At 44.0% G+C, this 26,956-nt stretch overlaps 1 protein-coding gene across 9 annotated transcripts in view; it reads right to left on the bottom strand.

The window, feature by feature from the left end:
• FAM227B (family with sequence similarity 227 member B) overlaps positions 1-26,956 on the bottom strand; it is a 1,598,354-nt gene that overhangs the window by 662,200 nt on the left and 909,198 nt on the right. The window lies entirely within an intron of this gene.

Here is a 26,956-nt window from a genome sequence, read left to right as displayed (position 1 = left end):
CACCTCAGGCCCTTGCTATTCCGACTTTAACTCAGGACCTGGCATGCCCACCTTGCCCCATATGTAAGATCTGGTTTCTTAGCTCTCTTCCAGTCCACCCCTTGGGAATCAGGGTTTCTACAGTAACCCCATGTCCCGGTAGGTCCCTAGGCTTCATCTCAGGACTAGGGCTACAGTCTACACAGAAGTCTTCCAAGCCACCTTCATACTCTCTGGGGTGCCCTCCTCCGGGCCTTCACATCCATTTCCTCCAATGTTCCTCCACCTCCTCTTACCCCACCTCTTCCAAAACTCTGTCTCCCACCTCCTCGGGTGATGAGCACACAGCCCGACTTAATTTTCCATCACCCACCTCCTTGTGAAATTTCAACTCCAACCTCTGATTTTCTGTCAACATCCTCCCTTAATTCTCCTTTAACCCCCCTTTAAATAGTCAACTTCCAAACAACTTCTCCCCCTATAGCTCCTCGCCCTTCCTCATTCCCACTCTCCGTTTAAATAGTCTGCTTCCAAAATCTTTCTCCTCATCAAGCTTCTCACCCTTTCTCCTCCACCACACTCCACTCTTCCAACATCCCCCTCCCTTGTGTGGGATCTCAAAGTGATAGGCTTCAGCTGTGTGGGTCTGGGTGAGCCTGTTCTAGATTGGAGGAACTCCATTCCTGCCTGTGCCTGGTTACTGGTGGGGTTTGCAGAGAAAGGAAGGTTCACTATTTTGAATTCCAGTTCCCTGGTTTACCTCCCTGCTGAGGTGCTTCTGGTAGGTATTACTGGGTATCCGGTTAATATTTCGAAAACATTTTCATAATGCCATTTTTCTGAAAACAAAATGGCGGGAAAAACATTTTTGAATGTTATTTTATTTTATATTTTTTTTTGTTTCCGTTAGTATAAAAAAAAGTGGAAAAAACAGGGGTTTGGGGGTGGAACCCCTCATTTCAAAAATAAAATTAAAAAAAAACATACGAAAACTTTTTTATGGCAAATTTGGTGTCGAGAAAATGGCATTCGAAAATATCACTATAAACCGCTTTCCTGCTATGTGCATATTCTATTGCTTGTTCTTACCTCACCATCTGCCCAACAGGACTCATTTGCTGTTTGGGTCTGTCAAAGGGGCAATGCCCATTCCTACAGATCCTGGGGAAGTCTGCTTTCCTACTTTGCCATCCTTGCTGGGGTCCAAGTAGGGAGAATCTGGGGCCTGGCTTTTGGTTCAAATATGCCTGGGGAATTTATCATTAGAACGGGCTAGAGGCATTGTGGGATATGTAATTTGTGTCATGCGACAGGTCCCTGCCAAACTGCTGGACCACAGGGAACACCTAATGGGAACCCCTCGTATATTTCCATGGGGCTCATTAGCCATGTGGTGGGGACCCCAAACCTCCTAGCGCCCGCGCTTCCAGATTACAGTGCCAATGAGCGTACCTCATCACAAGTCATACAAGCGCTAACAGATAGAAGGGAAAAAATGCCCCGTCTTCTGTGGCAAATCCTCTGGAAAGGTTACAGGGTAGTATAGAGTCTGAAATATTCCTGGTATACGTCCTGATCTCATCACACTACACACCATGTGAAAGGCTTTCCCTTTATTGCTCCGAGCTAGACGTAGTGACAAAAGGGTAGATCCCTTTAGATTAAGAGCTCTGCAATTAGCTTCGAGGTCACGTGCCTGTTTCCATATGCACTTAACGTAAAATAAGGCAAGTGAGATGTCTAGAGGATACTTTCACGATACTTGCCCAACAACATATTCTTTAAAAATGTAATCCTGAAACTGGACTTCAAATCGGCATTAGAGCTGCAACAAGCGCATAGGATCCACCATACCAGTCCTCCACTGAAAGGGTTAACATGGCATTCATGCATTGCAGACGTCCACAGGTTCTAACATATTGAGCCCATTTTGTAAACATATAAACTATGAATGCGTATGTTATGACAAGGTGACACTATGTAATTTACGAAGAGACTTTACAAAAGAGTGTGTCATTGTATGGACGCGGCTCCTCAATCTTCATCCATACCTGCAATGTCTCGAGAGAATATGTTGACTATTAGAAAGATAACGCAATCTGACCGCCGAAGACTTCCTAGCAAGTCATACGAAAATAGAAAGCCCACCATGCATACACACACTGTTCAACAGAAAGAGGCGACACCTCTCTAATATAAGTGTGACAACACGTTAACAGGTTATAATGTGCAACTGTGTTCATGCTCAAACCATCATATTATATGAAACTCGGCTTCAAGGGGGAAGAGGAAAGGGTGGAGAAGCTGGTCTAGCTGGCACACCAGGGGCTAGATTACAGAAACTGTGCACATGTCCAAGTGCAAAGTTGCACGCTATTAGCAATAGGCCAACGTTTGCCCTGGTGCAAAAAACACAGACATATTAGAAAACCAGTGCAACATGGCAAGTTCAGTTTGCCATGGTATAGGCAGCAGGGTAAACATTGCCCTAGTGCAAAAAAGATACATTTTCACTGCATTTTTGCATCAGGGCAAACTTTACCCTGGTGCTAATACCGTGCAATTTTGCACTTGCACTGGTGAAACATTTCTGTGATCTGGCCTATGGTCGTCAATACTTACCCCACTCTAGAAAATCTGAGGGCCTTGCATTTAGATTCATAGTTTGAGTGATAGCACAAATCAGCTGTAATATGTTGATCAGTAATTTTGAAAGACGCTGAACAAAAGAAATGATGGGTCATTATTTTCTAACTCAGTGCGACCTCACTGATGGGCTAAGGAAGAGGGCCACACGAGGTATTAAGGGCCTGGTTCACAGAGCCTTTTCCTATGGGATTGTTCCATTATAAAACACTTCTGTGATTCAAGCGCCAAATCCGATATCATTCTAGGACAACTGATAACGCATAACACATTCCATACACCCTCTAAAGTTGTCAAGATTAGTCAGGCGAGTACAAAGGCAGCGAATATGGCAAGGGAAATGTGCACCCAGGAACTACGACTCAGGTATGCTAGAACCCAGGAGTGCAAATAGAGTGTGACATCAAAACCAATATATGAAAAGGGATGTGGGGTAAGCACCAGACCGCGAGGAAAGTCGGCAAGCGCCTTACCCCCAATTGCTGTTACAGGTACTGACAGCGCTAAACCCACGTGGAGGGCAAGCAATGACAGGATCTGTGTACTAACACTCTTGATGGTATTACATAAGGGAACTTAAGAACTGTACTCACGAGGACGAGATAAACCTCTTGAATGTCAGCTAGCCCACGAATCCTGTTGAAGAAACTGGGACCCCGAAAGGCTCGAACAGCAATGGAAGGAAAACTAAATACCTAAGTGGGAATAGTGTTTACAAAATAGTGAGGAAAACATAAGCATTCACACAGGAGCTAGCTACTACCGCACACCACACCTAATAATCAAAGGGAAAATAAATGCAGAAGTGCAGTGGAAAACATGGAATGGATCCTCTAGAAAGTAAGGATCAGGAGCAGGGAAAAACGAAATAACCTATGCAAACTTCTCCCTACCCCTCCAAGGAAAAGACAGGAAACTAAACTAAGAGGAAGGCTAAGGCAAATGGGTAACAGCAGCAAAGGACAGAGTCAAAGAAATATAGAACACAGACAAACTGGGCTGCATCTAAAAGGGGAAAGCACTGAGAATTGCTGCCTGCAAACAGAGGAAGACAAAAAGGGAAATCAAGGGAGCAGAAATCAATTAGCGCATGAATCCGAAATTCAGGGCGGAGGAAACAAGAAAACAGGAACAAGGAAGTAGGTACAAAGGCAAGGAACCAGGAACCAGGGACTAGTCAAAAACAGGAACACTGCAAACGATGACCAGCGCTGGACTGAAGTAAGACTGAGGCTTTTAAAGCTGCTTAACGAGCACACGCCTCGGGTGTGCTGATTGCTGCACCTGCCGCCACAGCTGTTACCTATCCTCCACCCAACCTTGTGTTGCAAGGGTGGAGGTGGAGCAGTGGGCCAGGCATTCTGGGAAGCATAGTCATTTGGTTAAAGAAGCATGCTGGCTGCCAAAAACCTGGAATGGATCCGGAAGGGAAGTAGCTGGGAAAATAGGGATTTAGCGCTCCCAAATCATCACAGCACTGTAGCATAAAGTTCGGAGGAAAAGTCCAGTAGGGAATAAACCCCAAATCATGCCCCCAAATGGTGGGAACGGGAGCGAAGGGATCGAGTCGTGACAGTATACCCCCTCCTACGGCCGGCTTCGGGTGCCCGCCACCCGCACGAGACATCTTCTTTCCATGATGGGAGTGCTTTTTCTTTGGAGGTGGCACTGATGGAAATGGTGGCCTGTGGGCAAAGGCAGATGGACTTCCATGATAGGAGTGCTTTGTCTTTGGAGGTGGTACTGATGGAAACGGTGGCTTCTGGTGAGGAAGAGACTCATGGTTCGAAGAAAGGCATGAAGGACTTGCAGGACCAGAAGCAGAGTTGGAAGGTCCAGGAAGCTCAGTCACTGGGAGTGGACCCTTATAAGTCTTTGAGGAGGGAGGCAGGCTGGTGCAACATGCCTTAGGCAATGGTAGAAGCTCTGTTAGCCTTTCTGCCGAGAGTGGACATGCGGGAGGTGAGGAAAATGCTGGCTTCAGGAAAGGTTTATGCTCAGCCATTAGAGAAGGTGGTGGCTGAGGTAGAGGTTCAGATTTCCTTCTGTCATCCATCTGGGAAAAGGCTTGTGGTTGAAAGTGACTAAGGTTTGACTGCACATGTTCTACGCCTTGGAGACCTGAAAGTCCAATGGGTTGTACAAGACTAGTACTCCTGGTGACAGTCGTGTAGCCACTTTGTTTCACGTGGGATACAACAGCAGGGATGTTTGGCATACTGATAGGAGTGATAGACGCAGTACTTGGTATTTCAGGCAGACTCGCAGAAGGAGCAATAACAGACACATCTTGAACTGCAGCAGTCATTCCCTTCCTTTGGCTACGAGCACCCGACTGGTGCTTCTTGGCGGAATTCTGTTGCACAAGTCCTGTAGGTAATACGCCGGTCTGCACCACCCCTTGTGCACACCCAAGTGAGTGGTTCTGACTCACCACTTGGTCCAGCTTGATGACTCTGAAGCGGGAGCTGGCAAAAGTCTCAAACTCTGATGCTGCATCTTTAGGAGGCTCTGATGCTAAAGTGAAGCAGTTGGGAGAATCGTCTTGTGGAAAAGACAGGCATTCTGGTGCTCCTCCTGAAGCAAAAGAAAGGCAGGCTAGACGTTCATCGACTGTAAATGGTTGGGATTCAGGAGGAAGCGCTGGAGCAGAAGAAAATACAGCAGAATCTGATGGTGTAGACAGGTATACCTCTGATATTGGCAGCGAGGCTATGCAGGATACAGGCGTCTCATGAACTGAAGGCAAATACTCAGTATACTCCGGGACTGAAGACATGCTCTTTTGATGGACTACCGGAGGCTCTAAAGCTGAAGGATGATCTGCAGGATGAGTCACTGTAGCTGAAGACAGGCAGGTCAGGGGAAACCTTGAGGCTGAAGGCATGCAAGCTGGAGCAATCTCGGTTGTTGGATACAAACATGTCCAGGTCTTTGGGACTGGCTCTTGAGTAAATGGCAGACATGGCAGCGGTTCATTGGTTGAAGACAGGTGTGCCAAAGATGACTGCAGGGCTGTGGATTGAATCATAGAAGAGTCAATGGTTGTAGGAGGACAGACAGAAGTTGACAGACCTATCGGTGGCTCAGGAATGAAGGGCACCTTTAGGGCAGTAGACTCCTTGGCACCAGTAACCAAAGACTGAGCTGTACCCTTGCAGTCCCTTTCTTTAGTGGGTGACACAGAGTCTTTTTCTTTGTAGAAGTCAAAATCAATCAGTGGAATCACCATAGTAAAGTCTCTGTTAATCAGGATTTCGTCTATTGTCCATTCCTCTGTTTTAGCTTCTGAAAGAGGCAGATTATCAATCAACAGTTCAGGAACCGCCTGATGGTTCTTTGGTTCAGTATACTGTGGAATGAGTCCATCAGAACATGAAATCTGTACTGTCTCTGACTGTTCGTATTGATCAGAAGTGGCAGAAGGAAGAGTGAACCCAGAGGTAACATTGTTTTCCACATCAGCTTTAACATCTACTTCAGTCTCAGCAGCTGTATCAAGAGCAGGGCATAAGCCTACGGTAGTGACTGAATCTGTGTATGCCACCATTGTGGATTGTGTTTGGAAATCAGAAGCTTGTATGTGTGCTAGCTCAGAATTATGACAAACTGCTACACAGGGTATTTTTGGTAAAGGAGTGGCTTGTAACTCTTCAGCTAACTGCAATCCCTGATAAACAGCAGAACAATTGTTAGAACCTGTGCCTAGATTAAGCGCTGTGCTAGACGAAAGACCTTCACTCCCAATAGATCTAACATATCGACAAATATCATGGTTTACCAAAGTCTCTGCACTCAGGGGCTGAACAGTGTTCACTTCCTCCACATCAACAGATAAAGTTTGAGGTGTATTCAATAAAGAGTGTAAGGTTTTATTTTCCTCTTGTGCAGAAATGAGTTCTTGTCTTAACTCCTCAAGTTTAGCTCTTAGCATGCCCTGCATTAACTGTACATCACTATCAGTAGGCACAGGGGGAAGCATAGTGGCATCAGGGCTGGATCCTGCACTAGCAATCTGGATGTGCATCGATTGTACATTGTCCTCTACTGCTTGCAGGTTCTGTGATTTATAGTTTATCTTTCCAACTTGGTCTGTGTTTCCCTTAAACAAACTATTGACATTAGACCTCTTGGCATTAGGGACTACAGTATGTACCTGTGCAACGGAGTATGCGTTAGATTGAGGGTAGAAAACAGAGGTTATGTAAGAAACCCCTCCATTCTTTATGTTGGTATCATGAAACTGTTCTATCTGAGGTGAAGCACAACTGGAATCATGGGGTTCAACAACAGAGGTACTCTCGTATAGTAAGTCTAACAGTGTGTTGTTTTCTGCAGCTAAGGCTTGTGCTGACATAGAATCGGGATCAAAACCAAAGATAGAACTAGGATCAGGCCATGTAGGATGTGCCATCCTATGGGAAAAATACTTTGCACGTAAATGCCCATTCGTGACAAGGAGTTCATTGGAGTCAGGACTAGTGATTTGATTGTCACAGGTAAATGTAGGGGAAGCTTTCTGTACAAACTTGTTAGAGGCCTTGCTGCCTTTCTTTCTTAAACTTGCCATATTCAATGGGAATTTTGGGCTGGTCATACTGTCAAGATTAGTCAGGCGAGTACAAAGGCAGCGAATATGGCAAGGGAAATGTGCACCCAGGAACTATGACTCAGGTATGCTAGAACCCAGGAGTGCAAATAGAGTGTGACATCAAAACCAATATATGAAAAGGGATGTGGGGTAAGCACCTGACCGCGAGGAAAGTCGGCAAGCGCCTTACCCCCAATTGCTGTTACAGGTACTGACAGCGCTAAACCCACGTGGAGGGCAAGCAATGACAGGATCTGTGTACTAACACTCTTGATGGTATTACATAAGGGAACTTAAGAACTGTACTCACGAGGACGAGATAAACCTCTTGAATGTCAGCTAGCCCACGAATCCTGTTGAAGAAACTGGGACCCCGAAAGGCTCGAACAGCAATGGAAGGAAAACTAAATACCTAAGTGGGAATAGTGTTTACAAAATAGTGAGGAAAACATAAGCATTCACACAGGAGCTAGCTACTACCGCACACCACACCTAATAATCAAAGGGAAAATAAATGCAGAAGTGCAGTGGAAAACATGGAATGGATCCTCTAGAAAGTAAGGATCAGGAGCAGGGAAAAACGAAATAACCTATGCAAACTTCTCCCTACCCCTCCAAGGAAAAGACAGGAAACTAAACTAAGAGGAAGGCTAAGGCAAATGGGTAACAGCAGCAAAGGACAGAGTCAAAGAAATATAGAACACAGACAAACTGGGCTGCATCTAAAAGGGGAAAGCACTGAGAATTGCTGCCTGCAAACAGAGGAAGACAAAAAGGGAAATCAAGGGAGCAGAAATCAATTAGCGCATGAATCCGAAATTCAGGGCGGAGGAAACAAGAAAACAGGAACACGGAAGTAGGTACAAAGGCAAGGAACCAGGAACCAGGGACTAGTCAAAAACAGGAACACTGCAAACGATGACCAGCGCTGGACTGAAGTAAGACTGAGGCTTTTAAAGCTGCTTAACGAGCACACGCCTCGGGTGTGCTGATTGCTGCACCTGCCGCCACAGCTGTTACCTATCCTCCACCCAACCTTGTGTTGCAAGGGTGGAGGTGGAGCAGTGGGCCAGGCATTCTGGGAAGCATAGTCATTTGGTTAAAGAAGCATGCTGGCTGCCAAAAACCTGGAATGGATCCGGAAGGGAAGTAGCTGGGAAAATAGGGATTTAGCGCTCCCAAATCATCACAGCACTGTAGCATAAAGTTTGGAGGAAAAGTCCAGTAGGGAATAAACCCCAAATCATGCCCCCAAATGGTGGGAACGGGAGCGAAGGGATCGAGTCGTGACAAAAGTGAACACACAGATTTTACATACACTCCGCTTACAAGAGAGACATGTAACAAACGCTACCAGGATCCAACAGAATGAGCAGAAACGGCATGGCATAGCATACAAATAAACAATTGCAATATAGAAGGGTATTTGCTGACATTCTCACGCTGGGCAGGCGGTAAAAGGAAAGCTTGGTACTACTTGAGACATCCATACTGAACATCATCGTCTCCCACTCTCCACGTGCACGGCCGCTGCAACTTGCAGATCCCTTCTTCAGAAAGGTAGTTCACAGGCTAAATAAATGAAAGGGAAATGCGGACCGATTCGTTGGCTTGCTTACCGGTATCGTATTAAGCGCTTGCTTTAAATACTGGTCATCAGCCTGCAGGTCCAGGCCTCGTGGGCTCTGCCTGTCTTCACTCCAAGGTCAATACAGTGACTAACATAACACTAAGTTGTGTAACAATAACACCTATAATCATACCTCTCAGAAGCGTGAGAAACCTCATAAAAAGGGTATATTGCTATTCTAATGTGTTATTTATATAGCGCCTTTCTCCAAAGCATTTGCAGAGCACATGTTTACATACAATATCACCCAACCGAAGTTGGTACTCATTTATCGAACTCGGAAGGATGCTCGAGTCTGCCAGTTGCCATGGCCGCTATCCTCATGTGCTTGACGGTCCTAGTTCAGTCAGGCCAACCTGATGCCCTCTCTGTCTGGGCGTAGGCAACAGATTGGCAACACCATCGTGTTGCCTCCTTGTGTATTACACATGATGGGTTGATGAAGAAACGGTACATTTATCCCAGTGTTGTCATTCCATGACTTTACGTTACTATTTATGTTTTTATTTTTTTACCTTGGCGGTTCTGGGGTACTAACAGCCACCCCATGACGCCTCCTAGTTAGGCTCCTCCATGCTCTAACTGTAAGCTTAACGCAGAAGCCAAGGTGCAACACCTGAACAGAAGACTCCCACAGCTATATTCCTGTGGCATTTTACACTCCGGAAAGGGGTGGGAGTGCGTCCCAGCGTGCCACGGAACAGAGCTAGAGAGTTTCGGTGCTGTCAGATCTTTGCCCTAACACTCACTTATTGCAAAGTAATGTTGCGACAGAAGCGACTCCGTTGCCAGGGCAACCATGTCAAGGTGCGGCGTGAGAGGCTATTTCCCCGCAAGGTCTAAACATCGCGGGCCTCCCCTTTTAACGGGGGTCCTTTCATGCCTGGGGAACAAATGGCGGGTTTCAAAGTTGCAACGATGAGCCTTCTGACTTTATACAGCAAACAGATGTGCTTCGGCAATTTTTACCACCTGAAGTCACGCCAACAAGCCGATTCTCACGCTTATGTTGGTCACACTCCCAAAGATCAGTCTTTTCATACCCAACCTTCCTCGCGTGGGGAAATGCAATCTAACAACCTCCTTAGACGTCTTCCTCTCAAGGCACTGCACATCTAACAAGATTCAACCACACAACAAACAGCCAGCGATGAATCTGATCAAGCACACTCTGATGCAAACATTTTATTTAGCTTTGTTCGGACTTCTAGCTCTTAGAGATTTGTTGAATGGCGCCCCACTTTACAGCATGATTTTAATAACCCTTTTGTTCTAAGTAGTGGGTGTAAAATGTTCACGAGCCTTGCCACTGCTTGTCTGAAGTTATAAAACGCATGGCAATCGTCACATAACTCGCAATGGTTGCAATCCAGACACAGCATGTATCAGTTACCGGTTTGTAAACCTTTATAGTCACCGCCTTCCAAAATCCGATGGAGGATATTTTATTGTGCGTTGTATGTAAAGTATTATATGAAAGAAATGTATATATAACAGTCTCTCGTTTATTAAGGCATATTTAACTTGGTGAAATAATCTATCGGAGTCAGAAAGAACCCCAACTATGTCATGTATTTGTATTCTCAGTGACTGCATTCCAAACTGCCCTGATAAGCACTCATGGAAGAAATTGCCATTCCCCCAAAGCCTGCTGTAGAGGGACTGCCTTTAACTAGTGGGCCATAGCTTTGAATCCCAGCAGACTGATCCATCCTTTCATCAACAGCGCCAGATAAAGGGGCCCGGGAGTACTGTATAACTCGGGGGCAACGCACTTGGCTTTGACACAAGACGATGCAGAGCACCACCAGCTCGATATCTGTTGTTGCGCTTAGATGCTGGACTCGGTCATTAAGTTCGATATCAAAAAGCCATTTCTTTTTTCATACTGTTCCGACTTAGGCACCAGTGGAAATAACAGTTTCAGCCTACAGTGCAGAGGATCCAAACCCCAATCACCCAAAAGAGGATGCTCTCCTGCCACCACTACAGTAAGTTATGTAATGAGCCAATGTGGGTTTTCTTGGTGGGAGAAAGAGAGTGCAAGAGATTTTTGGTAGTGGAAAGGCCAGTCGAGGTGTGCAGATGTGTTTCTAAGTGGCCTGTGTTGGTAGGCGTCCAGGTGCTGGAGTACATATGGGATGCCTTCTGTGCCCCTGGCTTGGAGATGAGTTGTTGATGTTGGGATTGTGTAACTTGTTTGAAGAGGTGTGTTGTTTGGTGTCTTTCAGTGTCGTTATAGATGTCTTATGTGTGCAGATTAGTTTGATTGGTGTAGAGGGTTTTAGTATGGGCTAGTGGCATGGAGGGTGATCCTTGCGTGTGATCCAAATGGTTTTTCATGCTCCCTATCAGGTGTGTGGTGGTAGGGAAAAAAAGAGTTCGTACATTTTTGGACTTGCACATAGGCACCACCTATTCTCAACTTGCTTCAGGCAATGCTGGCAGCTGCCGGAGAATCCTAGTTCGCGGACAATTCCATACTTGAGGGTAGGAAGGAGAGCCTACATAGAGGAGACCGACTACGAGCAGGTTAAAGAGCATGGAGGGTGGTGGTCTAGGGGGGGCAAAAAGGAAAACAGCAAAGTAAAGCACAAATCTGACCATCCTGGGAGTTTGGGAGTCAGAAGGCCAGAGATAGTACAAGTACGGGGCCTGTGCTTGTACGTTTGATGGCAGATGGCTACAACAAGTAGACTGAAAGGATAGAGTGGACCACAGCAAATGCAAAAGTTGAGGATTTAGGGACGGAAACCCGACACTCTAGTCAAGGAAACACACCAGGAGGATAAAGCAAAGACCGAAGCACACGGTGTAGCTACACACTATCATAGCAGAGAAGAGGGAGGAAAGATTTCCGAAAGGTGCACAGAAGGTATTCACTTGTGAATGATTGAGTGATGTGACTGGATGAAGTATTGTGGTTTACTTATGTTAGGATCTATGGCTGTGGGGCAGCGTGCAGTAAGACACACGCGCGGCCAGTGGGAGAGGAGCTAGTACATAGAAGGATGTATAGTCAAGAAGAAGATATTTGAAGAGTAAGCAGATGGGAATGTAAAGCCATGGAACGCCATCCCATGTGTCAGCGGCGTGCAGAGGTAGAGGAGGAACATTGGCAATCCAAGGGGGTGCCAGTGGCAAAGCTCAGAATTTTGTCCAGACGGTTAGAGGATTGCAGAGGGACTCATGTGAATTCGATCAGCAATATAGCCTGTTGAGGTAAAGAGTGGAGATTGGACTTTTGATAGCAAAAAAGGGCGATTCCTGGACGGCTTTGGCAGTTAACAACTTTGATGCTAAAAACGAAGAGAGACGCAACTAGAGGTCAATATCCTTGTATGGTGATGAAAAAAACTCAAAATATGTTGCAACTGCTTAGAAAAGTAGATGTTTTTTGGTTAATGCAGGTTGGTTGGGTGGGAATAACGCTGAAAATCATGAACATAACAAGTGAAGCTCTGATGGCAGCAAGGTGGGTGGCTTTTAGTGCAAGTGTGTTTTCGAGTGACGATTTGTTTCTGAGGATGTGCTTGCATGATGTTTTAACAATGGACTTGTAGGCCTAGGCAAGTGCATGGGATCGATTTTACAGAGATGCTGATGGAATAGGGGAGGAGACTCCACATGTTAGACATTCATTCTATAACACTGAGAAAACATTAAGTTGTAATGTTCAACTTGTGAGTATAATCTTACAAACACCTTTTTATACACAATCAATCATCATATCACCTAATTTACAAACGTTAAACATTAACAACAAAGTCGCAACAAATATATCAATGCATTGAAGTGCATAAAAGACTATATATATATATATATATATATATATATATATATATATATATATATATATATATATATATATATATATATATATATATATATATAGTGTTATAACCAAATTTGGTTTTTCACAACATTCATATAAAAAAAATCATATTCAAAGATAAAAAATAGTCAGAGAAAAACAACGAAAGAAAAACACAAAAAAACAAAAAGATAGAAATTAACATGAAAATAAAAAAATGCAAATACATATTTCATTATCTAAAAACATGATTTAAAACTTTTAGTTATTTTGACCTCAGTCATAATTCATGAGCCCCGTCTGATAAAGGATATGCATTACATTCACCGTCAATGATATTTCATGCCCCGCTATCAACCTTTCCCAAAAGAATGGTCATCTGGCCAATGGTGTTAATCCAATCTGACGTGACTAATGCCTTTTTTGTTTTCATAGGGTTCGAAATTAATGTGTTGAGATCGCTATCACACTTAATCAAAATCCTCTCTGCTATGTTTCTCAGTTCAATTAGGATTTGTGAGCCATCCGATTTAAGATGACTTAACAAATCCTTGTATGAAGTATTAGCTTAAGGGACCATAATTAGTCTAAAAAGAGATAGCACTTTCCAATCTGCATGTGATTCCAATGATCTCAAACTCAATTTATATCTCAGACTGGATGTTGATACGCTATTCAGTAATCCCAAGACTTTTTTCCATATTGTACGTTCTATCTGTTGCCATTTTACGTCCGATGATCATGATCTAACTTCCAGTACATACATAAGTACTGGAATCACCTTGGAAAGATAGAACTTTACTACCGGGACTAGAGAGAATCGACAATAGATCCCATACATTTTTTGCATTTGTGATGTTAACTGTAAAGCTTTAGAGGATAATTCCACTGTAATTCGACTCAATTTAGGGGATGCATACAGGATATAACCCAAGTATAGAATATCCTCCACCACTGGCATCTCATTACCCGCTGCTGACCAAGAAAACTTCGGATTGTGTCCCTTTATGGATTTTGTACCAAAGATTACTATTTTTGATTTGGCAGGATTGATTATTAGGTAATTTTTCTTCAAAAATACCTCCAATGTATTTAGGAGTCTCTGCAAACCCACCGGGATATTGTCTAACACCACAATATCATCCGCATACATCAGCCAGTTTATGATGGTATTGGCAATCTTTGGACTATCAAATGAAGTGGCTTCCATTTCCAAGCCAAAGTCTGCTATATATGCATTGAATAGAAATGGAGCTGCCATGCACCCTTGTCTCACACCTCTTCCAATCTGGATCAGTTCCGAGAGTTGGCCCTCTGTTTTTAGCCTTATCCTTACAGTGTTGTTCTCATGCAGTGCTACTAAGATATTTACCAGAGCTTTAAGTGCACCCCAATTAATCAGTTTAGCCCAAAGGCGCTCTCTATTTACTCTATGGAAAGCACTCGACAGGTCTATAAAAGCTGCATAGAGGAACACTTTTCACTCCTTATTTTCCTTCACTCAAAATAAACAATGTTATACCATTGAGTAATGTTGATTGGCCTTTTCTAAATCCTGTCTGCTGTTTTGACAGGATTTTGATGTTCATCGCCCACCCTTCTAGGTCTCCCAACAGAAGTTTCAAGAATAGTTTACTCTCTACATCCAGCAATGTAATAGCCCGATAATTTAGACTTCCAAGACGGGGGATCGTTTTTTTGTTCACTATTTCTCGAAAAAGTTTGTTGAGGATTCGCGACCACATCACTACGTCACCCTTCAATACTTGATTAGTTAGACCATTTGATCCCGCTGCTCTAGAAGCAGATGATCTTTTGATTAATTGAACTATATCTTCTTCCCCAAACACCATATACCATGAATCTTCTTGTGTTTTAAACTTACTAGGGCTTAATGGGGTGCTATAATGTTCTAGTAAATATCTAACCTATGCTATTTCAGTAACCAGATTGGCATGGCTTGTTATTTGGTTCTTATTCCGATCATTGATTAATGCCCAGAAACAACGCAATGATTTCTCCTTTAGGGCCCTCAGCATTTCCTCCCCATCATTTTCAATACGGGATAAATTATGTTTTTTAGACCAGTTTTTGTACTTTTTCTTTATCGTTTTCATCAAGTCATTACAAACCACCCCATTTGGGATGTTTACCTTTACTTGTCTCAATGAACATCTCATTTCTCATTTTTTTAGCCAAGTTGCCTCATCAAAATTATGAGCATGAGAAGAGGTTTTCATTGAAGACATTCCTTGCGGGTTTCAACCTCCCATAAGAACTCATGGAAGCTGAGAGGATTAAAGTTGTATTTGAGCTCTTCTACTTGTAACTAATAAGTAATTGAGCGTAGAAGGCCATTAAGGTGAACACCTATCATGCTCACCTGGTCTCCACGGGGGCGTGCTTGTGTGCGAAGGATGATGTCTGCACTGGTGTTCTGCTTAATGAGGGCCTGCTTGCGTCTTCCCTTCTGTCTTGCCTCAGGAGATGTTCGTCTGCAAGTTAAAACAAGATATTAGCCAACTGTGTGGAGCTGGTTTTGGTTTTCACCTCCTTCCGTGTTATCCTTCTCTTTCCCTGGCTCACCTTGTCTATTATATGGGTGAGCTCTCCGTCCTGCACACTCTCTGGCAGGGGCGCGGTTACTCTGTAGTTCCAGGATCGAGTTACTTCACTGATCCGATGGAGGTTGCTGAAGTGGATGGACCGGAGTAAGCAGGTAAGTCTCTATTCCAATAACTCCTTGAAATAGCTGCCTTACGTCCTTGCATGTAAGATATCTAATGTTCGTTTTTTTGTCTTTCAGGTGCAGCACAAAAGCAGTTTTCGGATGATGGATGACTCTCGTGACAATGATGTGCAGGATTCTTGCCGGTAAGTAGAGCGCTGTGCGAGATGCGCTAATAGTTCACTTTATTTTAGCCTTCTTGTTGTGTGCGACTAACCTGCTTTGTCTTTTCTGTTAGGCAGGTGCAGCGCTTTTCCAGGAAGAAGATGGAAGGTCCGACTGACGGTGTAGAGATGCAGTGCGATGGAGAACTGCTCGCTGGAGTTCCTGGAGGAGGCCGTGTCAGGTGCGTCGCTACCCGAGAGGGTACCTTCTGTTCTGATCTTCTACAGATGCAGCGGCCCTTGGATAAGCGTGAATGCGAGCTCCGGATGTTCTGCAGGTAAGGCCTTCAATGCGTGAATAACTCTTGTTCTTCTATTTTCACAGGTGCCGATGGATAGATGACTCTGGATGGGTGTGGCAGAAAGGAAGCAAGAACCGGCACAGTGAGCGTTACGCTGCAGGAGTGGCGATTAACGCGAAGCGTGTTCAGTTTGCGAGGTGCGGTTTAAATAGCCTTGCAAGTAGTTCCAGGAAAATAGTCCCCTTCATCGCATCCTGCCTCTCAGGAAAAGTAGTCCCAAGCCACACCCTGTACTGAATGGCTCAGCATCTCAGAGCCAAATAAATGGACCATGTATTTAACGCTTACCATGAGCCTGGCGCCAGCGGCGCCAGGACTGAGCCTAGCTGGGGCCTGGGAAGTCCCAAAGGAAGCCAGAGTCTGTGCTGGGCTCGCGGGTTTCAGGGTTTTGGGGGTATGCACCATGACAACACCATCTTGCTTATATTTTACTAAACAGTTTTTTTTGTTATTCACTTAAACCTCATGTGACCACATTACTACTTCCTGTCTAAATTTCCCCTCAAATTTTGCTTCCAACCGCTTGTGATCACTAGTACCGCCCTCGATTACCTTAAGTTGCCGGCACTTGTCAAACAATTCCGATGAGAGAAAAATGTAATCTAGGGTAGACGCAGAGGTGCCCCGACTCCAAGTTGTAGCTGGGGGGACATCTCCTTCTATGGAGCCATTAGATACTCACATGTTCCATTCCAAAAAAAAGGATACCCATTTCCTCCCATTGACGGAAACCATTTTAGTCCTCTCCCCATTTGTCCCTATTTTACTTAGGACGCATTGAGAGTTTAAATCCCCAGCGATCAAGATTTGGGCTTTTCCATTTGTTAACTTTATTTGAGTTAGAAGGATTGATAGTGCCTCCAAGTAGATGGTAAGTTTTATGCTACCTGGGTTACAATATAAATTAATATCTATTATTTCTTCTGAACTCTCTTCTAATTGAATCTTAAAAGATACTGCCAAAATACCATCTTGATTGGAGGGGATGGGTGTCACTTCCTTAATTTTTGAGGTCCTACAGGCTATAAGCAGACCGCCTTTTGGTATTCCCAACCCCTTCGTTCTTGCTTGCTGATGGATAATTTGGAAATCCGTTAAATAAGGAGAATTAACTAACAACGTTTCTTGAAAAAAGATCACATCATTATCAAAAATACTTTTCCTCAAAGATGCGCTCTTAAATGAGCTGGAACCTCTTGTGCTGCAGCTTAAAAATTTCCAATTCTCCCAACTAAAGAGAGTTTTGGACAACACCCAGATTCTTGATGACCTGTGTTATGATCTCAGGTAACATGGACACAGTTACCATTTGTTGCTAACCCTTCACCCCCTGACTCAAGTTCACATTCCCTTCGGGCTGTGCGTGGTTATTTTTATGTTTCTTAGCAACATCTGGGGCCACCGCTATCTCTGGTTTGGTCTCAAATACCTCCACCCCGTTTTGTTTTAAGAGCATAATAGATCTGAGTACTGCTTTAGCCCCCATTCTGGAGGATAAACCAACCTCCACAATGTATGATTGATGAACATCCGGAAATGTAACATATTCAATGTCTTTTGACAAAAAGAGATATAAATCTGGGATTTTTTTGAAGATTGATCACATTGCACCACGATTCAGTGGCTTGTTCTTTACTTTATATGCTTGGTTCAATAGCCACAATCTTGGCACTGCGAAGGGTGATGGATCTTCATTGCCCGATTCTTGTTTTTTGAACATTGTGGTACAATCTTGAGTAACATCAGTCACTCCATTCGATATTTCTTTTTGTTGTACGTCTCTGTTTGGAGTTATCACAAGATCTATTTGCTTGTCCACCTCTGGCGTTGTAATCTGAGGCTCTACATCTGCCGTCTTGCCTTTCTGTTTTCCTCTCTGATACATTGGTGCAATTTTCAGGATAGTTTCTATCTTCTTTTCTATTTTAGTACTTTGTTTCTTTTTTGATAAGAAGGTCGGAGCCAATTTTAGCGGTTTGACTCCTTGTTCATAGTCGGAGTATTGGATTCACCCTGCCCCACCCCAGAGGTTCCAAACTCGAGTGTTGCATACCTTCTGTTTGGGTGCTTATTGTCGTCTTAGTCAACTGAATTCTCTCAGAGTCGTATTTTGAGGATCCCGAAATTTGAGACGTTTTGCTTTTACTTGAATTCTTCTTGTGTTCTGTGGCAATCTTTTGTTTAGGTACCTCCTTTGCTCTTTTATTCTGCATATTTTTTGAGGGAACATTTAGGTTATTAATGAAATCATTTGTGCCAGTGGTCTTTGACTTTTTAAATTTGATATTCTTTGTTTTTTTCCTCGCTAGTTTGTGAGAGACTGTCCCTTTTCAGCTGCTTCTCACTACCTTTCCATTCTATTTCTCCTTGCTCAATATTCTTTGCTTCAGGCAGTTTGGTATTCTTTGCAGGAGTACTTATGACCTCCATCTCAGCCTCCACCACATGAGCCATCCTACAGAATTCTTCCAGGACTGACTGACAATGGAGTATCATCCGGGAAGTTAATGTCTCCTTCAACAACTTTTGACTGACGTAATTCCATCTCTTGCAGATTATTCTTGGCAATGGGGTGTGGAAGGGCAGACATTAGATAATGCATTTCTTTGTTTCCCTCAATAAGGTCTATTAAAGTTCTTTTTATTTCAGAGATTTCATTCCTTTGACTCTTAATCCCCTCTGATATTCCTGTTAAGGCCACCAGAACAGTTGAATTTATCACGTTTCTTAAACCAACCAATGAGAACTCGCATTGTTCCACAACCTTTGATATCTCAAGTAGGATTCCTGAATGTAATTGAGTTTCTCCTTTCATTGATTCGTAAACTCTTACCAGTGAGTTTAAAACAAAATTCAACGCCGTCAATGTTGCTGAATTCAGTTTTAATCCCTCGTTCTTATTTTGATTTGAATCTTCATTCTCTCTCAGACTCAAGCCTTTGGATTCTTGTCTGGGATCTCTATGCTGATTTTGAGATGTTGAGGATGTAGGTTTCACTTGACTATTTCGGGGAATTGGTGAAATGTTTAGTTCTTCTGTGGAACCAAAACCGATTTTCTTTAATTCTTGTTGCATACCTTGCCTATGGGGGTTCAGTTTCCGGTAAGAGTGATCGAAGTCCCCCGAGTCCAGGTCCCCATGCTTTTGCATCTTCGCCTGCAGAAGCACTGGGTAATTTTATTTTTTATATTCGTAGCTGTCAGTGTGAAATCTTTTCCACTTCTTACTGACGAATGTAATGGTGCAGTCCTGTCATTTATTTCAGTCAAGGAACTTTGTGTATAATTTGTCATGTGGATTTGGGCACATGCAATTATTTCCTGGCCCGCAGGAATACTTTGCTGCATGGTAGCGGGTAGGTTTTCCTCAGAAGTTTTTGGCCGAGTTATGAACGAGCCTTCCCATTCCAGTGCTTTTAAGTCATCCACGAAGGGGCCATTCTGAATATGGACCATAAAGTTCTTTACTTTCTGTCAGCAAGGTTCAAAGGCTATTGCCCGTAGTTACCCCGCTGACATTAAATTAAGAGTTGCACCGGAATTAAACCGGTTTTGAACCGTAAATTTCTTAGCCTCGTGTCAGCAAGGTTCAAAGGCTATTGCCTGCAGTTACCTTGCTGGCGTAGGGGAAGAAGGGACCGCTGTTTTTTAAATCAAATGTTAGGTCAATAGAGAGCAATTTTGAGTGCAATGAGACCTCCATAGAAGATAAATAGAAGTCCTCACCTTCAAGAGATTTGAGTACTATGATAGCATTCCTCACCGACCACGGAGAGCCGGGCACCGGACACCTGACACACTACACTGCCCACCGCGCCGCGCTCCGCGCCGGTGTCATCGTAATATGCAACTTTGAGTCCGCCTCCTCACGGCCACCTTCAAAGAGCAGAAAAAGTAAGTGAGCACGTAGATAGTCGCAGTAGCTGTAGCAAAGCAAAATTACACAGGGGCAGGCACCAGTAACACCTGACACACTACGCTGCACACCGCCCCTGTGCTATCCTTCGGGTACTGAGATCAAAGCGGCATTGGCGTAGTGGAGAGACAGCGCAGGAACATAGAGGCAGAATTTACTTTGTAGATATTCTGCGGCAATGCCATAGAAAGCGCGGTGAACCAGGCATAATGATTTAAATTGAACACGCTTAGCCACCTGGAGCCTATGAAGATGATGTAGAACAGGAGTGATATGGGCATGCCTAGCCATTCCGGTAGCCTCTCTCGCTGCAGAGTTCAGCAGAACCGGCATGCGCCGGATCAAATAGGTAGACTGAGCCAGGTAGAAGAACCTGCAGGCGCCCGATGAAATAGACAGGCTGAGCCATGTATAGGGAGTTACAGTAGTCCAGTGAGGATAAACAAGCAAAGCTACCGTAGGGATTCTAAATTCAGACCTTGCACAGAATCTTCAGCTGGAAGCAGGGGCCGCTCGTCCATAATGGAGGAGCCAGCCTAGTGAAATACAAGCACTCCCTCAGCTGTTTTTTTCAGCTGATGGGGTGCTCTTAACTGTTAAAGGGAAACACTGAGGGTCGGGGTGGGGGGAGGGTGCTGGAGCTGAAATCCAGTGTGATAGGGTGGGGTAAGGCGGTAACATTGGGGAGCTCAGAGGGTGAAATCCCTCAAATATTAAAAAATATAAAGGGGAAAACCGCATTTTAAAGGTCTCAGGAGATGACTACCTTTACAATGACGGTTTTCCGATCAAAAGAAAAATCGGACAAAGTAAATCGGTCTTTTTCCCTTGAGACCTTTCAAAAAAGGTCAATTCACATTGAACGTAAAAAACATGCCTTACTCCAGTGACCCCCAGAACCTCATACACACACAATCACATTCCTTGTGTGGGGGACTGTGGCCCAGGGGGCTGCCCTGCATTTTTTACAAGGTATGCCCAGTACAGCATGCCAACCCAGTCTGCTGGGATTCCTAGCGCCTCACATGCAATGTCAAGCCTGACCCCTAAGCTCCTCAGCGCCTCGCATATAAACACAATTGATCAGCTGTGCATGTGAGGCACTGGAGGGCAATGAGGGAAGGAATGCCATTTATTAATGGGTATCTGACAGATGCCCAGTAAAAAAATACCATGACTGAGCCCCCCCAGCACCTTGCATGCACACAATGTGTGCCTGTGAGGCGCTTGAGGCCTCAAGGGGCGGGCATAGCAGAATTTCCTTGGAATATGTGCCCAATAAAAAATGCCATGATTGTACCCTGTGACCCTAGCTCCTGACACACATCTTCCCCCAGGGCCCCCCAGCACCTTGCAATCACACATAATCACATTCATCATTAATGTGATTATATCTGACTGCAAGGCGCTGGCACACCATGCAGGAGGCATGGCATTTTTTACTGCGCATGGTTGATGAAGCATGCATGATAAGTGTTGTTATGTAGCTAGATGTGCGTGCTAATGCAGCCAGTCTAGCCATTTCCTATTGTGGTATGACATTTTATATTGGGTAGCTTTGTTAATGCAAGCATGATCAGTGGTAATATTCTTTCTGTGGCATAACATTTTGTATTGGGCATCTTTGATAAAGCAAGTAGGATCAGTGGTATTATTACAGGTAGAAGTGTTATGTAGGCAAATTGGCATTCCAATGCAGCCAGTCCAGTAATTTCTGTGGTATGACATTTTGAATTGGGCATCTTTGGTAAAGCAAGCATAATAAGTGTTATTATGTAGCTCGACTGGCATTTTAGTACAGCCAGTTTGGACATGTTTGCATACTTTGGCATGTATTTTTAATGTTAAAGCCAACTGGGGTATATTCTTACGTGGGGATACTGCCATATATTGGCCGAACAAACATGCACACGTTTTCTTATATCATTACTGGCATTATGCACAAAGCAAACAGGAGTATCTTCTTATATGGGAATAATAGGGTATAATGGTGCAGTCAGCATGGAAATGTATGGGGCACAGCCAGTGTGAAAATGTTTTATGCTCGCACATATTGTGGGAAGAGGTATCATGAAAATGTGTTGTAGAAATGCTCCTGTGCACTGTTGACTTGCATCTATTGGATTTTTTTCATGAGTTACCATACAAAACCCAATTGCAAACTGTTTGGCTTTTTAACCAATTTTTCTAAAAGGTGTGCTCTAAAATGCACAATTTTCTCAGATTATCTGAATTAATTTCTTGGGGGGCCAACATCCCCAAACCCCCCTTGAGTGGTGCGAGCTCCCTCACGACGCTTGGCAGCACTGACATATCTGGGACAAATATTTACGCCCCTCCAGTTAAAATAATTCACCTGCCGCCACTGGCTGGAAGTAACCCCTCTGACACATGGCACTAACCTGATTTTCAGTAGATAGGGAGGCTGTCATTTTTACCCCCAAATCCTTTACCACTGAAACCGGGGTAGGGAATGTACCAAAAGAAGGGGGCCAAAATGTGATGTTCAAATAAATGTACCTTTAGATATTGTCAACTAGCTTTGATGAATGGCCCACTTGTTAGGGGCTCGTCTTGCACAAGGCAATACCATGATCAATGATATGCCTACTTTGAGTGTTACATGCATGAGTGGTTGTATATGCATAAGTGTTAGGCTGCTGTGAACCGCAAACTTTCCTGTCAGTGAGTTTACGTTCTATTGACCGAGCGATTGACAACCTTGCAGTAGAACAAGAGTGGCTATATAAGTAGCATGGTTGCAAAAGGGTGGGTTTACAGAGGGGCATAAGTGTGTGACCTGCCATTGCATTGCCAAGTCATGGAACAAATGTAGATTTTTCTTTATGCCGTGCTTTGAAAGTTTGTCCGGGGGAGCGCCGAGGATTACTATTTGATTTGTGCAGTCCCCCTTGACCTTACAGCACACTTGCCCCATGTTGGGTGTGCTAGTTGCTGTGGTTTGTGTGTGGTAGGTGGCATAAACCTCATTTAATTTGGCCCTCCTCTCCTTTTATGCATGCATTGAGATATCAATACTATTTTTGTGTTATGTCATGTTATTTTGCACTTATATAGCGCCTTATATACCATTGGTATGGTCTGAAGGCGCTGGTAGGTTGAACGCCCTTGGGAACCGAAGTTCAGATCAGTAGAGAGAGTAGAGAGTCAAAAGGTGCGTGTGAGTACATATCTGTGCTGCTCGTGCAGTATTTGTGTGATAGCTGCTTCTTAGCGATAGGTGTGGTGGTTGAGAGATCAGGAGAATGTTCGTTCTGGCAGGATTTATCCAGAACGGATGTGGCTGCGTTAGGCCTGAGGAGAACGCCTGTCTGGGGGTGTGTGAAACCAGCAGTGTTTACATAGAGTGAAACAGTTATACCGCATGGTGTCATAGTATCTCTGCGTTCTAGTTGAGTGGTGATGTAAAGGAGAGAGTAAGCGTGGTGGTGTTATATGCTCTTTCAAATGTTCTCTGCATTCCAGACACTACTATATACGTCATGCAATTCTATGCGCTCCAGTCCGTTTGTGTGCTCCTATCCGCTCCATGCACCCCGGTCTGGTCTATACACTCTGGTCGGCTCCACGCACTCATGCATTCCGACCCGCCCCGCGCACTCTAGTCCGCCCCGCGCGTTCCAGTCTGCCCCACGGATGCACTCTTGTCCGCCCCGCGCATGCACACTTGTCCGCTTCACACATGCACTCTTGTCTGCCCCACGCATGCACTCTTGTCTGTCCTATGCAAGCGCTTTCGTCTGGCCCATGCTATACGCATTCAGCATCTCTTCGTACTCATCCTTTCTATGCACTCATCAGTACTGGATACAATCTGCGCTTGTACGTTCTACGTACACGTCCACTCGACGCAACACGTCCGTTCACGCTGGGCATTCGTTCGCTCAAGGCACTTGTTCACTCCAGGTACTCATCTGCTTTATGCCCACACGCGTACTATGCATTCACCTGATTTACGCACTCATCCCCCTCTACGCACTCATCCCCCTCTACGCACTCATCCGCTCCATACACTCGTCATCTCCATACACTCGTCATCTCCATACGTCCATCCGCTCCATACGTCCATCCGCTCCATACGTCCATCCGCTCCATACACTCATCCGCTCTATACAATCGCCTGGTCTGTACATTCATATTCATTCGATTTCCACACTCATTCGAACTATATAGTTATCTGTCCTTCCACTCATGCATTCTTCCGCTAAGCGCATTCATCTGTTCCACCTGCTTCATTCATTCTAACTATTTCATCCATGCCATTCACTTTGTTTGTTCCTCATGCATTCTGTTCATTTCAGGAGTTTAAATCTCGTTACTGTTTCTGTAGGATTTACTTCTCATTAACCATTTCACTGCTTTGATCTAGTTTATTTGTTTAATTCTGTTTGTCCTTCTAGTTTATATTAGGGGTTATCAGGTGACAATTTCTTGCATTAGGTAGTTTGTTGGATTGGTGTCGTTGAGTTGCTGTTAGTCTGTTTGGGTTAGTTTGGTACGGGTTGGTTTTAGGGGAAGAGCCAAGTTTTCAGTAGTTTGCGGAAAGAAGTTAAATCCTCAGTTAGGCGGATGTGGGGAGGGAGTGAGTTCCATAGCGTGGGGGCCAAGGCGGAGAATGATGATCCGCCTAACCTGATTGAGTTTGTCTTAGGTATGATTAGGAGGCCGGCTGAGCTTGATTTTAGGGTGCGTGGGGGGGTGATAGGGTTTTAGCTTGTCTTGAAGATTATGAGGCCCGGTTTTATGCAGTGCTCGATGTGAGATGCATAAGGTTTTGAAGGTCACCCTTCGGGCTACTGGAAGCCAAATCCCTAACAATTACATGAGTTTGGCTGATCCTACTTTGTGCCATGCACTATTTCAGCCTAAATCCTAGGTAAATATTGAAGTGGAATTTTTTATGATATTAAGGGCTCCATAGTGAATTTTTCTGCCTTACTGGAAAGCCGCATGCAAAAATGAAATGTCAACAATTATTTAAGGCATGAAGCTTCGACAAATTTGGCGTGGCGATCGGAGTTGGCGAGATCAGTTGCATATATATGACATGATTTAAGCTCTTCTTTTAGCAAGTATAAAAAAAATAAAAAGCCAGTGCCAATCTTTTAGAGGGGAGCATATACGATTGTTTGATTTAATTCAGACTAAGGTTTAAACTGAAAACAAAGACTGAGGGCCCGATTCTTATATTGGCGCAGTCAGCGTGCTAAAGAGCACGCTTCACTGCGTCTTTTTCAGACATCCATGGACCACGCTGATTCTCAAGTGGGCCTGGACGTCTTCACAGTGCACAAAAGTGCACTGCCTGCAATCCGACTGTTTCTATAGAGAACGGGCGGATTGCAGAATCTCAGCAGTACTCTTGTAAAATAGCGAGGTCATCGTAATTTTGCGAAAGTACTGCCAAGATCACACCTTCACAAGGATAATGAAATATTAAAAAATCGTTTTTGCATAACTGTCGGTGGAAAGATTCCCTCGACTTGAGATGTTGAAACGGATTTGTTCGCAAATTAAGGTTAAAGCAGCAAGATCTTGTATGGGTGATGGCTTGCACGATAACCCGAATGGTAGCTAACAGCAATTCGTTCAACATTCCATATTTAAATGGAAATGTAGTTAGGCAACGTTTTTCTTTATAACTATGCAAATATGATCTTAGCAAATTATTTTTGTGGTTTACTGGCATACTCTGCAAATCAAATTGCATGTCTTGCATGACCAGATGTGCAAGGCAAATCAGCTATATGGGATCCTAGAGCATTTATCATACCATAGAAATTGCAAGAGGGCCAGTCTGATTTAGAATGTTTAGCATGGTAATTAAGAACACAACTTTGAAACATTAATTTTAACCACATCAGTTTGCCCATTATCTCTTTATGTAGTTTGTGATAACGGGGGGTGGCAAGTTAATTTGGAATAGACACATCAGAAGTCTCTAAAACAAGAAAACAGTTTCAAAGTGTGGCTCTCCTCCATCACAGTGTCACCAAAGTAGTGCCGCACATGGGCGCCATTTCTTTACGTTTGCTAAAGTGGGGGAGTGACACATGAATCGGCATGTAAAATGCCCAATACCAAAAGTGCCAGTTGCCAGATTGGTCTATCGCCCTTCCTAGCAACTATTCCGAAAGTGGCGCAAAGTGGGGCATTGATTCTGGCTGCGGAAACAATGCACAACCTTCAGAATAGGTGGTAAGTACCGAAAATTTCGCTAACGCGTTCTGTGACTTTTTTGGTACTTAACACCTCCTTGAGAAACGGGGCCCTGAGTGGGCAAGGTATAAAATTATCATTTTTCTGGTTAGAAGAAAATTAGTTGCTCAATGCTTTCCCGAGTAAAAGCAAAAAGCTGTACAATGAGAATACATATTTTTGGGAAGAGTTGGATGAAAACAGGAATTTTGAAAATGTCGAAGGTGTGGTTTTATAATACTGGGCTCGATTTTGGATTTATCATATATAAATATTAGTAAAATAATCCATTTGACCCAAGCCACAGCACCACCTAGTAAACATCCGCTGGAAGCTCACCACAAGTTCAGAGCGACACCAGCAAGGCATTATGGGTATGCAAATTAACCCAAACGAAAACATTTTGCTCTAGAAAGTTGTCTTCCTCTTACAGGGCAGTGCTACTTTATACATTATACATAGCTTTAAAAATCCAAGACAGGCATTTCTCAAGACTGCAGACAACTGTCGCCTTTCTTGGTTGATTTGGCATTGGAACCTTTGGCTGCGTATATCAGGCAGAATAAGGACATAAAAGGAATACAAGTCGGTACTATTGAGATGAAGGCAATGACGTATGTGAACGATATGGCTATGCTGATCTCAAACCCTTTAGAATGTGGATTGGCTCTGAAGAGGTGCTGGAAGAGGTAGGGCGGTTATCGGGACATAGAATTAATTGGGCTAAAACAGAGATTTTTCCAGTCTCGAATACACATGATGTGAGAGTGTTAGAGTCATGGGAATGCAAATGGTCTCCAAATGGAGTTAAGTATCTGGGGGTTTATATTGTAAGCGATTTGAGGGAACTTGTAAGGTTGAATTTTGGTAAGGTCTTGAGTAAAATCTCACACATTATTAAAAAATGGGAAACACTATCTCTGACGTTATGGGTGAAGATAAATGCAATCAAGATGGTGCTGTTGCC

Source organism: Ambystoma mexicanum, chromosome 11, assembly GCF_040938575.1.
Source record: "Ambystoma mexicanum isolate Mex_15411 chromosome 11, UKY_AmexF1_1, whole genome shotgun sequence".
Classification (NCBI taxonomy): Eukaryota; Metazoa; Chordata; class Amphibia; order Caudata; family Ambystomatidae; genus Ambystoma; species Ambystoma mexicanum.
The sequence above is the reverse complement of the archived record's forward strand: the minus strand, read 5'-3'. Positions and strand labels throughout refer to the sequence as shown.